The sequence below is a fragment of the Miniopterus schreibersii genome (genome assembly GCF_964146895.1).
Source record: "Miniopterus schreibersii genome assembly, chromosome: 2".
Classification (NCBI taxonomy): Eukaryota; Metazoa; Chordata; class Mammalia; order Chiroptera; family Miniopteridae; genus Miniopterus; species Miniopterus schreibersii.
In genome coordinates, this window is record NC_138102.1 from 25,206,143 (window position 1) to 25,218,532 (window position 12,390).

The window sequence follows — 12,390 nt, forward strand, 5'->3', positions numbered from 1 at the left end:
GTGCTCCCTCCCTGAAAGGGTGATCTGAGTGGGGAGATGAAATCAGAGTTTAGTCTCCTGCAAGTTCTTTTATTCGCCCTTTAGTTTCTTCCTTATTTTGGCAAAGTTAAAAAGAAACCTCCCGTGCTTAGGTCTCATCTGTAATGGCCCATGATTCTTCAGATGCAGCCTGCTTGTAGACTTGGCAGTGTTTCATGACTAATTAGACCAACAGTGACATTAAAAATAATTTTGGAGTTTCAAACAGCTCTTGAGCTTAGGAAAGAGAACTCTGACTTCCTGTGTGAGGTGCTGGAGTGCCAAGGGGCTGCTGTGTGTGTGTGTGTGTGTGTGTGTGTGTGTGTGACACAGCAGTTGATGCCAGGCTTGAAGCAGCCTTATTTAGGCTGCAAGGGGAGGGAGGGGCCGCCCCGCACGGGATGCTGGTCTGAGGCATGAGTCATGCCCGGTACACTTTATCCAAATGTGCCGGTGGGTCTGGGATCTCAGTGGTGCTTCCTCCTTGCTGTCAGGACACTGTGCCGAGCGAGTCACGGCTAAGAGGACAACCAACATCCCACTAGAAAGAATTTTAAAGCTTTTATTGCTTCATTCTTTAAATCCCTCCAAAGGTTCTGCCACTGCCCAACCGTGAGCCTTCCAGCTGCCTCTCTCCTTGCTGGACTCAGTCACGAGGAAGCCTGCATTCTGGAACATTTCATGGGGTTTCATGTCTTTTCTGGATCTAAGTCAGCTTCCACCTCACCCACCCTTCCTTCATCTCCCTTGTCGCCCTCAGCGGGGTCACATTTTCTGTGAGATCTTTTTCTCCCCAGCCAGAACTAGCTCTTGCCATACCTTTCTGTGCCCAGTCTGCAGTCTCCAAGGGCATTTTTCATTCAGGGCTGGGGCCTTGGGCTCTTGTGAGCATCCTTCCAGCCCCCTGAACCTAGCCATGCTGGTCCCTGGGTTAGTGCAGGACACAGACACCCACCTGGCCTCTGCTCTTCCTGAAATTGTCCATATGACAGTTTTCTTCCATCTTCAGTGCTTGCTCCTGGCAGTGAAGCTGTTATGAGCATTCATGTACATGTTTCTGTTTTAACGCCTGTTTTTAGTTCTTTTGAGTATATACCTAGGAGCAGAATTGCGGGGTCACGTGGTAACTCTGTTTAACTCTTTGTGAAACCACCAAACGGTTTTCCACAGCAGCTGTACTGTTTTACATTCCCACGGGCATCCCGTTTTATCTACATTCTCACCAACACTTGCTATTTTCCTTGCAAAGAAATTCTAGCTGTGTTCATAGTGTGAAACGGTGTCTCATTGTGCTTTTGACTTACTTTTCCCTAATGACACACGATGTTCAGTATTCTTCATATGCTTGTTGGCAATCTGTATGTTTGGACAAATGTCTATCAAGTCCTTTTGAATTGGGTTGTTGGTCTTTTTACTGAGTTCTAGGAGCTCTCTATATATTTTGGATACAACAATAGTCATCATATGTGTGATTTGCACATATCTTCTCCTTTTCTGTTGGTAACCACCTTCTACAGTCTTTGGATTGCCTCAGACCTTTGTTCTCACACCGTGAGAGTCATCCCCTTTTTCTGTTCACATCACAGTGCTTCTTATGTTGATTGTTGGAGAGAAGGAGTTGGCCAGCCTGGTGATCGTGGCCTGCGGGGAGGGCACTGTCCTGAGCTCCGGAGGTCATTGGTACCTGCTTCCAGCTCCAAGTGCCCCCTCCACCTGGGCTTTGCCACTGTCATGGTGACTGGGTCCCTCCCTTACTTACATGTGAAGTCGTATGAGCATATAGCCCTGCAGTAAGCCGGCCATGCCATTACTGCCTTCACTCTGGGGAGACACCCCCCCCGGAATAGTCAGAGACAGCCCTGACTACAAAATAAGAACTGCTTGAGAATTGAGTTTATTGTGTATTTAGCCAACTGCAAAGATAATAAATTATATATGAAAATTTCAAGCTTTGGTCAGGAAGTCCCCTTTAGCCCCAGAATAATAGATGAAAGACATCTAATGCCGTGTGAGGGCTTGTTTTAGTCATGGACCTGGAATATTCCACAGTGTGTCTGAAAGTATTTATTTAGGTGGTTTCCCTTTCAGGTCAGACGTGAATGAACAAAGAAATGCTGTCCGTTTAAAATTCTTTCCAGAACCTGTGTTTTGCGCTAGATGTATAAATGGTAGGCTCTGATTTTGTAAGGAAGAAAACGGTTTTTCTAATCTTTTGTTCACATTGAAGTAATTTTCTTTCTCAAGTTCAAGCCAGGACTCTTTTAGAGAATGGTGTGGGGAAAAGAAAGAAAAGCAAAAGTGGTACCAAAATATACAGGGTGGAAAGGAGAGGGGGGAAATTGTATGTTGATTGTTTCCAAAAAACAAACTTGGATCTTGAAAGAGAAGATTCTCTTTCCACCACAATCGCGAGCTGTTTTCTTTGGCCAGGTCAGGCGTCTTGTTTTACTCATCAAGACCAGTCAGGGGGCTTACAGCAGCCATACGTATAACGATTTTCCACAAACTCGGTATTTCCCAGAGTGTCTTCCTTCCTTGACTTCAAAAAAACACTTAATGCAAACTGTGAAGAATATTTTGCTGTTAGAAGCCAGGAACCTGCACTGCAGCAGTGACAGCCAGTCGTTCAACTGGTGATGATGAAGCCTTTGGTCTTCACCTTCACCTGGGGCGACTCTCGTCGGAGCGTGGGGAGAGCCCCACAACATCTGGGCTTCACAGGGTGCCGGGGCATCTGGCCAAGCCAAGGTCTCAGTCCCTCAAGGCTGTGCACCACTGGATATTTTAGAATTACAAGTAGTGGATCCAGACATAGTTGGAAAAATCAGAATTTGACAGCAAAGATGACTTCTGTTTCCCTAAACTGTTTTCATGGATTCCATCGGAATGGTGTGTGCCCAGCCTCTGCCAGGGCTGGTTTGTGGGGACCTTGTCTTTTGGAGAACAGAGGACAGAAAAGCTGTGTAGGTGTCTTGGGCATGGCTTTAACTCCCGAATAAATGGAATAAAATTAAAAAGAATTATTTGTAATAAATGAAGTGCAAAACACACACACACACACACCATTTTTAACCTATCAAATTACCAAAGATCTACAATTTTGATAACTCGGTACTAGCAAGGGGATGGGAAAATGGCATTCTCAAACATGCTGGTGGGAATGTAAACTGCTACTATGGAGAGCTGTTTGGCAATATGATAAATCTGTATGAAAATTACAAATTATTCTTTGTGCCAGAAATTCTGAGACTAACAGTTTATTGTTTATCCTACATAAATGGAGCCTATGCAGAACAAAGTGACTGAAGGAGGTGCTCAGGCCAAATGAAAAAGGAATGACACAAAGGGTGACAGGGTGTGAGACAGTAGTGTCTGGGTAGGACATGAAAGAGGCCAGAAAGCTTTAGAGGGGAGAAGTGTCCACATTGCACCTCGCTGCTCAGAAGGCCTGCTGACGGGCCTGGTCACAGCAAATAGTTGCATAATCTTGGTGTTGTAAATGACATCTTGTGAAGTTAATAGATTTAGAATCAATTTATAAAGAAATTAGGTAAGACAATGTAAAAATAGTCTAACAACAAAAATTGGGAGGTGGGGTGGGAAATGTATATAGCTTTCAGTTCTTTGTTTTTTGTAACAGGGAGTTGACAGGTGAGTTTAAATTAATAAACCAAGAACGATTAGTGAGGCTGTTATTTAAATTTACCTTGCTTACTCAAAGAACTAAGACAAATTAGTAAACAAGGCTCTTTCTAGAGAGTGGGTCTGTGGCTGGGCATGGGGCTACAGAGAGACTTAATGTTTAATCTCGAACTCCCACATCTGGAAATTTCCTCCCAGGCATTCCTGGTACTACTGAACAGTAACAACAACCCAACATGTGTATAAATAACAATTTAAAACTCAGAACGAGTTGTAGATCAGGCCTCTGGAACCTCTGCAGTTTTCTATAGAAAAGGGAACTGGCTTGCTTTTCTTTACCCACGACTCAGGGCCAGCTCTGGTGAGCTGAGCGGAAGCAGATGGATTTCATTTTTGTGTGGTTAGCGCCCGGGCTTCCAGCAGAGATGCCCTCGCAGTCATGCATGCCTGCTCGTCAAGTCTGGCTTTCTTGCATGACATGTTTTTCTCTTTGTGTTTCCAAAGCCAGTGCTCGACCGTGGGCAGTGTAAGCCCAGAATCTCTTGTGCTGGGATTAGGGGCTGGGGAGGTCACTCATCTGGTTAGAAATGGGACATGAAACCCAAAGTGAGGCATTCTAGACCTGCTGCTGTGCAGAAGGAACTTCCATCTGTGCTTTTCAGAGACGGTTTCATGATCTGCCTGGCCATGAGCCCAAAATACTTAGTCTTAATAAAACTGTTGCCACAGACCCCCTCCTCCCCATTTTGCCATCATGAAAAAATGGCAGTCAGTATTTCTCTGACTCAAAGTAAAAATGTAATTGAAAAGCTGGACAGGAGTGTCAGGGAGGGTGTGGAGAAATTGGAACTTTCGTACACTGCTGGTGGGAATGTGAAATGGGGCAGCCGCTATGGAAAACTGTGGATGTTCCTCCAACAGTTAAACACAGAATCACCACGTGACCCAGCAGTTCCACTCTCATACATATATAACCAAGAGAATTCAAAACATATACTTACACAAACACTCGTACACAGATACCATAGCAGCATTCTTCACAGTAGACAAAAGTTGGCAACAACCCAAATGTCCATCAACTGAAGAATGGATGAACAGACCATGCGACATTCCCACAATGGAATATTATCCAGCCGTGAAAGGAACCGAGTCCTGACACATGCTACAGTGTGTGCGAACCTAGAAAACATGCTGAGTGAAAGAGGTCAGACTCAGAAGATCACATATTCTATGATTCTGTTTGTATGAAATACCCGGAATAGGCAAATCTAGAGATAGAAAGTAGATTAGTAGTTCCCAGGGCCTGGGGGAAGAGGAAAGGGGACATGAGAGCAAATAGATTTCTTGTGGCGGGGACAAAAATGTTCTAACATTGATTGTGGTGATAGTTGCACAATTCTGTGAGTATATTAAAAAACATTAAATTGTACACTTCAAATGGGTGAATATTATGGTATGCTGATCCTGTCTTAATAAAGCCGTCAAAAAAGCAATCAAAATACACAGATACACAGACATGCACACACAAGCAAATGTATAATAATACCTCTAGCGGAGAAAATGACCACTGTGGGTGTGGCTGTGGCTGTGGCCGTGTGGGACTGGTGTCTACTCCCAGGTGCTCGCCAGGTGGTAGCCCAGGTGTTGGCCCACTGCTTCTCCAGGGCGATTTCCAAGGTATTCACTCAGGTGTTCATCAGGCATTCTGCCCTTTTCCTGCTTCTTCTTTGGGTCACAGTATCAGGTGGAAGTGTCTAGTGAAAAGTATTCCCAGTCTGAGGTTCCCTGTAGCCCTGGCGGCACCCCGCAGACCCCGTTTTCTGTTTTGTGTGATCTGCACTTATTGGCACCTCTTGTTTACTGTCCAGGTGCACAATGCTCAATGTGGAGATAGCCTCCCTGCCCTTGAGTCTTGCTCTGGGGAGGGCCCAGGGCCTGTCGGGGAGTGCTTATAGTTTCCAGGGGTCCAGAAGTTTCCATAATATCCTCACCTTAGCAATAAATGCCTGCATTGTTGACGGCCTTCTTGCTCTTTTCTGGTCTTAATAGCCAATAGATAGAAAATAGACCATTAGGTGAAAAAATATTTTATAAACAGAGACACTAAATTTTGGTATCCAAGGAATAAAAACGGCCCCTACAGCACAACATTTTAAAAAGTAAAAGGAAACTAGTTGTTTCTTTATTCCTTTTCTTGACTTAATTTTACAGTTTTTATTTCAGGATTGAGTTATTATCAAGAACACTATTTTCATTTCTAGCCTAATTGGAAAAGCACAAGAGAATAGAGCATGCATTTTTTACCAATGGGAAAATACCAGATTTTATGTGAAAGAGCAATGTTAGTAAATGTTTGTGTGTTTTTGGTGCCAAATAGGTTGAATTAAATTCAGAACTGAAGATCTAAATAATTCTGGGGACATGCTGTTGTATATAAGATTAATCTGAAAATGGAGAAGTGGATGATTTTCCATCTGCCATTCTTAGTGCCTTAGGCTTTTGTTTCTTATTTGGGAGCCTAAAATGCACTTTCTTTTACTTTTCATCCCCCAACTCCATTCCCGTCATAGCACAATTATGATCATTCCATGAAAGCAGAGAGACATTGGAGGTGCTCCACCAAATTTTAATGACTGACCTGGCACATGGCTCTTCAAGGAACATTAGCATAAGTGACATTAATTGGGACGGCCCAGAATGTAGCTGGGAGAGTGGAGGAGGGAGGAGGAGACGCTTTAGGGAGTACACAAGACTGGGGTGTTCAGGGAGGGGACCACAGTTCTAAAGCTGCATGAGTGTGGCCTGCACAGTGTCCCAGGGAGCCAGGTGTATGGGTGCCAGCCATACATTTTGTGGTTACAGAGTTGCCACAGATCTTTGCTCCCCTTACCTTCTCTCCCACTTGCAGCCTGTCACAGTGCTGTCTACCTAGTCAGAAGTTCCCATTACTCAAGGTGACCCCACTTGTGGGAGAAGATGGGAACCTCTAGGGCAGTTGCACCTTGGCAGAAAGACCAGCACTCTGAGGAGCTGAGGCACGGGGCAGACGGGGTCAGGCATGGTTGTGAGATGAGGTGTTAGGAGTGGAAATGCCAGTTGGAATTTGTCCAGAGTGTGAGGATCTTGCTTTGAGTCATATGGGGCAGTGGAAAGTGGCTCCTCCTTGGTGAGCACCCACCTCCTCTGATGAGAACTGTTTTCATGGGGTTTGTAATTCATGTGATCCACCCACTTCTCCTGATGGACAGAACAAGAAGTAGCCACATGGAGCATGTCTCTGCATCTTTTACATGCCCAGTCCATCATTTAATGTCTCCTGTGTAAGGCTTCCAGCAACGGGGTTGCTGTAGAAAGGTTGGTGTGTTTCATTTTCAAACAAATTATGAGGATTACCTGTTTCACTGTATTTCCATTTGTACCTTAGCTACTAGGAAACTCAGCGCTCAATCGATCACTAAGTCACACACTTTGGGGATGGATAGATGTAATTTTCCTTCCTTTTACAATATTTTAAACTTTCAGTTTCCAGTTTAATTTCCTTATTGTATACTTGTCTTTTATATTGTAGCGTGTTACCTATCCTTTTTGGAAACTGGAGGAAATCCGAAACGTATGTAACTCACTATTCCTGTATGTCCTCCTCGTGAGAGCAGATGTCTGCTGTGTTTGTGATGGTGGTTGGTGATGCCCTGTGGGCATCCAGGCAGCTCAACATGGAGTTTTACAGACTTCTAAATCAGTATGCAGAAGAGGCTGTTTATAACTTGATTTAGAAATCCAATCTCATCTGGTTTTATGGAGTTTTGTTCTATTTAATATCAAGGGCTAAAATAGCAAGGCAGCCAAAAATATATTCAAGGAAATAGAATTTTTAATCATGAAAATAATCTCTTTGGGGAGTTAGACTTTTATTTTGTTATAATAAGCTATAGTGGCTACCAGAATTTGTAGACCCGTTTGTGTTCTAAATCAGAATGAATGAAGGCCTGCCTAGAGATGGGGAGCATTAGGAGAGGTCCTTCTTCCACATGTCTGCTTCCATACATGGAGGCCTCTGGGCTGGGAGGGGTTTGCTCTTACGGGACTAGTGCACTGGACTCACAGACCTATTTATGTATTATTTAGTGAGGTTGGTCTGTAGTTGAGTTGAAAACCATACTTAAGTAGGAAAGAGCAAAGTGCCAGAGTTGCACAGAAGTCTGATAGATTCCAGCACATCTGGGAAGTATGCTTCCAGCTTCCAGCTCCCAGGCGGTTCTGTTGGTGTTGGCCCCAGGCTTCCAGCTGGAAGAATGGTGCTTTGTCAGTTAGAGCCCTTGACCTGACCCCTCACCCTTCCCTCCCAATGCCTCCTTCATCCCTTCCTCCATCCTTCCCCTCTGCGGGTTTGGTGAGAGCACACTGGCCTTCATGCTGGGTGCTGGAGGGCAGCAAACAAGATCAGACCCCCTTAGAGGTGACATGAGTTTGAGCTGTTGCTGTTTACTCCAGGGTGCCTGGTGTCTGACATCCCCTCTCTGGACATAGAGGGCATTGTTCCTGAGTGCCCTCCAGGGAAGCCAGCCTTCAGGACAGGCAGGGGGCTTCCTAGAGGTGGCACTGAGACCTCCCACGGCCCCTCTAGTGAGGCATGGGCATTCACACCTGGCTCTGCCCTCTCCCCAGGTCAAGCTGGAGACCCAGCTGCTGCAGGTTTGGGTTTTTCTGGCTGGTTTCCGGAGAGCGTACACAGGAATTATCACCGGTCAGGGATGATGACAGTTTCAGAGCCTAACCTTTGCTTTCCTTACCCATTGCCTGATTCCTGTCATTGGAAATCAGGGCTTGCTGTTTCAGCACTGTTTATGTTACTGTTTTTTTTAAGTGCTGCCTTTTACTTCTGTTAGTAAATTAGGTGTTCAGGGATTATGTCACATACCAAATTTGCTGTCTTTATCAAATCTACAGATGGATAGTTCTGGTTGGGTAAACAGTAAATTTTAGAGATGTAGTTAATAGGAGGAGTCACATGAAAATGATTACTTGCTCACTTAGAATGAAACCAGAGTTGATTTCTTTTTTACCTTGTCATTTAGTCATTCATTCATGAAACAAATAAGTCAGCACTTACTGTATACCAGGGCCAGCTTTATGTTGTTATATAAATATCTCTACTTACCAGGAAAAAAAAGTTTTTTCTCTGAGAGAGACAAAAAGACCCATAATATGTAGTTAGGAAGGGAATCAACCTCTAGTCTTTGGCATAAATGATCAACATGGAAGAAACATCTGTTTTGAGTGGTTGAGGTGAAACAACCCCTGAGAGCTGGGACACGCCCCCTCGCTCTGCTGTAGGTCTCCAAGCAGAGGCTTGGGGGTAACTCATTCTCGGCCCTTTTCGGTGGGGTCCTCAACTGTAAGGACCCTGGGCAGATTACATGGCCCAGGGCGGGGTGCTGGCTGCTGCTCCCAACCCTCCTGGTCTGAGTGGTTTATTAATGTTGGCACAGGTCGACCAACTGGCTTTCTGGTGTTGCCATTGTCATAGCAACCAGGATGTTTCTCTAACAGTCCAGATTGGGAGCCTGTAGGGTGGGAGGAATGTGGATGAGACTGCATTCATACCAGAACAATATAATTCAGCATTTTCATATTTTTAAGCCTCTGTTGTTCAGAGAAAGCTCTTCTTTCTTTTATCCAGACAGTCCCCACCGTGAAGAGAAGTGTCAGCTACTATTGCTTGTGTTCTGAGGTTCTTTGGAGAATGAACAGGAACAAAATCCCGGTTCTGTTTTTTCCACAATGACCATCTCCCTTAGACTTTCAATAAAGTATTTTTTTTTCCTTTTAAGAAACACAGGGACTTGCAGCTAAATATCTCATTTGTTGCAAAAAATAATTTTCAAAGGGAAATATGATAAGCCTTAATTCATATCATAAAGGTGACAGGTGGCAGGAAAGTCAGTAAAGTCAGGCTGGCTTGAGGTTAAAAAGTTATGAACAGCCTGGCCAGTGTGGCTCAGTGGTTGAGCGTCGACCTATGAACCGGGAGGTCACGGTTTGATTCCCAGTCAGGGCACATGCCTGAGTTTTCGGTTTAATCTCCAGTAGGGGACATGCAGGGGCCGATCAATGACTCATCATTAATGTTTCTGTCTCTTCCTCTCCCTTCCTCTCTCTGAAATCAATAAAAACATATTTTAAAAACAGAAGATTTGTGAACACTGCAAAAATGATCAGTTCCAGAAACAGAACTGGAAGACTGACAGGCCCCATGTCGGGCTTGGTGTGTGTCCTGTGGCTGCCCATTCGGGTCCCCTCAGTGGACGGAATAGTCATCGGGAAACCTGTGTCTCCTCCTGGTACCTTCCCTCTCCCCCTCCCTGTCGAGATACCCATGGAGTCACGTCCACCCTTTCTTGTCTATGAGTTCATCACTCCTTCTGCATGCATATGCATGTGCACATATGACCTTTCACATCTGCCAGAAGCCTTTAGAGAATCTTTCTTTTGACATTTAACAACTTACTTGAAGCTTAGCTTGGATTCAAATGCTTCTTACCAGATTGGCCATGTTTTCATTTGCTCAATTCATGTAAAAATGACACATTCCGGAAGGAAGCGTAATGTTAAGATGTTTTAAGGATAATACTGGCTGTAAGAAGACTTTTGTTATTTCTTATTCTTTGCCAACTGATAGCCATCGATGGTTTTTTGATGAGAAAGAAAAATTTCTGGAACCTTTTAGAAGCGTCTCAGTGCTAGAGGGGCCTTGGAGAGCTCATTCTTTTACAGTTGGGGAAACTGAGGCCCGGAGAAATGACCACATGCACAGATTACTACTGGTACTGTTGGAAATCCTAAAAAACACCTTGGTGCATCAGAAATAAGATTTATTGGCACAGAAAACATCTACTCAGTTATTGAATGACTTCTGCTAACTTTTAGCTGCTCTACCTGGTCTCAAGTAATAATATTAATGAAAAGTTAAAAAAGAAAAGCTTCAAACAAATTGAGTTGATCTCTGCCCTTTGGAAGTTCTGGCATGCCAGCGTGCAAACGGACATCTTTTCAAATGTGCTGATTTCCCCAAGTTATAATGTATGTTTTTGTTGGGTTATGCAAAAGAAGGTGTGGCTATACCGGGTGGATTTGATGCTGAGGGAACAGCACTGAACTCTGAGGATGGAGTTAGAGGAATTTCTACTCTAGTTTTGGTTTGGTTTCTGTTGTTGCTTTTTGTTGTTGTTGTTTTCAGCTTTAACAAGAGTGAGGTAGGTTGGCCCTCAGTGGTATTAACAGGTATTATCAACATATGCCTGAGCTGTTGTTGACATGGTGCTGGGAGCTCAGACTTAACTTCTCTATCTAGTGCTGGGTCTGGTGCCCATGAATGCCCACGGCCAGGCATTTTTATTTAAAAAAAAAAAAATCTTTATTGATTTCAGAGAGAGGAAGGGAGAGGGAGAGAGAGAGATAGAAACATCAATGATGAGAGAGTCATTGATCGGCTGCAGCCCACAACCCGGGCATGTGCCCTGACCGGGGATCGAACCCTGATCACCTGTATCCTAGGTCGATGCTCAACCACTGAGCCACTCCCAGCTGGGCACGGCCTGGCATTTTTAGAACTGAAATGACTTGGTGACAAAGAAGACTCTGGGAGGTGACAGCTTGTTTGAGGCATTTCTTCCATGTAGTGGACTTCACCTGGGCATCCGCCGTCCAGGTTGAAAGCCACCTCTCATTTATTCCTGTTCACCAGTAAACAGGCCTGTTTGGACAAGCCCTTCATGCTTGCTCTGAGCTTCTAGCAGAGGTTGCTAGCGATTGTGGTTTTGATAATGATTTCTAGTCAGACCCAGGGTCAAACAGGCAGTTGTGACATCGTTGGACATTTTTGTGGCCGGGCAAGCTGGCTTTCTTCCTTTCCTCCAAATGCGCTTCGATGCTATAGGGCTTCCATGTGAGGAAGGGGCTTGTGGGAGGGAGACATCAACCTAGAGCAGCTCTCTCTTTCTTGACTTTTTCCTAACTGGTTAATCACTCTGCATTTTAAACAGCTGTAGTTAATAGTTTATTCTCATCAATAAAAGAGTCCTTCTCCTTAATTATTGCCCCGACTTTGATCTAATTTTATCAAATTAAATTCAAAATAAAAGGGACCTGGGGGTCGAATGGTTAAGCAAAATGTGGCCTATACATACAATGGAATATGATTTAGCCTTGAAAAGGAACGAGATTCTGACACACGCCATAGCATGGATGAACCTTGAGGACATTAATCTTAGTCAAATAAGTCAGAGACAGAAGGACAGATACTATGTGATTCTACTTCTATGAAGTTTCTAGAGTGGCCAGATTCAGAGAAACAAAAAGTAGAAGGGTGGTTGCCTGGAGGAGGGGGAAGGAGGAAATGGGGAATTGTTGTTTAGTGGGTACAGAGTTTTGTTTTGCAAGATGGAAAAGTTCTAGAGATTGGTTGCACAACAGTGGGGATATACCTAACACTACTGAACTGTACACTTAAAGATGACTAATTTTAACTTATATATATCTTACTGTAATTTAAACATTAAAAAAACTAAAAGGACTAATGTGAGTAAAACAAAACAAAGAATCTTTAATTCCTAGGCTGATGGATTCCTACTTTTATCAATTTGTTTTAGAGGTTAATGTGTAGGGTACCTTGCATTTTTAACAGTGCAAATGGTATTTTAGTCAATATTTTGACTAGCGGTAGCAAGAAAA

At 44.0% G+C, this 12,390-nt stretch overlaps 1 protein-coding gene across 1 annotated transcript in view; it reads left to right on the top strand.

Moving 5' to 3' along the window:
- RASA3 (RAS p21 protein activator 3) overlaps positions 1–12,390 on the top strand; it is a 106,872-nt gene that overhangs the window by 25,208 nt on the left and 69,274 nt on the right. The gene's annotated exons all lie outside the window — the stretch shown is intronic.